This window comes from Gracilinanus agilis, chromosome 2 (genome assembly GCF_016433145.1).
Source record: "Gracilinanus agilis isolate LMUSP501 chromosome 2, AgileGrace, whole genome shotgun sequence".
NCBI classification, from domain to species: Eukaryota; Metazoa; Chordata; class Mammalia; order Didelphimorphia; family Didelphidae; genus Gracilinanus; species Gracilinanus agilis.
Genome location: NC_058131.1, coordinates 556142391 through 556143619, shown reverse-complemented (window position 1 = coordinate 556143619; position 1229 = coordinate 556142391). Strand labels below are relative to the sequence as shown.

At 37.8% G+C, this 1229-nt stretch overlaps 1 pseudogene; it reads right to left on the bottom strand.

The window, feature by feature from the left end:
- Window positions 1–205: 205 nt before the first annotated feature.
- LOC123236061 lies at window positions 206–805 on the bottom strand (annotated as a pseudogene).
- Window positions 806–1229: the final 424 nt, after the last annotated feature.

Sequence of the window (1229 nt, the reverse complement as noted above, 5' to 3'; positions counted from 1 at the left end):
TGACTTCTTTATTACCTGTAACCTTTTGAAACTAATCACATGAAACTACAAAATTAGCAAATGTCTCGAAATCTGTATATAAAACATTAATTACCTCTAATTTCAAACTCTCATTTATTAGTATACCACTCAATTTTTTAAAAGTGGCTCCAAAGATAGTCTTATACCATTCTTAAAAAAAGGAAAAAAAAAGAAAAAAAAAAGAAACTGTTCCTTTTAACATTATACCCACCCCATAACCCCAATCTCAAAACACATCATTTAGTCATCATCTTGGTCATGGACATTTCCAAGGTGAGATTTTATATTTCGTTCCCACAGTTTCTGGTTATCAGAGAATCCATACTTTCCTTTATTGAAGGAATTTGGTCCGGCCGATGTTGGTGTATCCCTTCCAATATTCTTCATTCTCATTTTTGCTTCTGGAGGCATTTCCTTTGGTTCACTATCATCATCTTCATTGAAAACTGCTGCTACTGAAAGGATTTTAGGGGCAAGAGTTGGAACAGTTTCTTTAGGCTTACTTGCTCCAAGTTTGATGGATATGACAGGCGTTTTCTTTGCAGTCTGACTGCCTATGGCAAATCCAAACTTGGCTATCTTTGCGGGTACAGGCTTGGATGAGAAGTCTTCACCTTCTTCTTCAGCTGATCGCTTCTCTGTGCTGACTCGAATTTTTCCCTCCATTACTGGAAGAAACAGTCTTAGTTTTCACAGGTTTTTCTGCCTCTTCTTCAGGTCCTCCAGCGCTTCATGCTCGCTACAGCTTCTCCAGCTTCTCCTCTCCCGCTTTCCCATCCCCCATTTCCCCCCTCTCCAGCAAAGTTTTGCTTTTTACTATAAACAAATCCCATTCAGCCTTTTTTTTTAAGAGAACAAAATGCTATTGCAAAGCATCCTTGTGTCTCTGCAGTTTGAACTCCTTGAGCTCACCAGTGCATATTGGCTGTACTAGATTTTCTTACTAGCAGTTTGTATCTTCATTTGTTATTTACCATCCTGCTTCCTTCCCCTCAAGAAGAATATGCAGAAAGCCATTCTTTGTAAACTAGAAGCCAAACTGAAATGTTTTGACAAAGTTTTGAAAGTCTCAAATGCTTAGTGAAGAATTCTCCCTCACTATAATGAAATTCAGAGCTCTGTTGAACAAAATGCAAATGGATGATAAATACTGAGGAGGGGAATGAATCTTAAAGATATATGAGAGTTCATTGCTTGCTAACTATTTG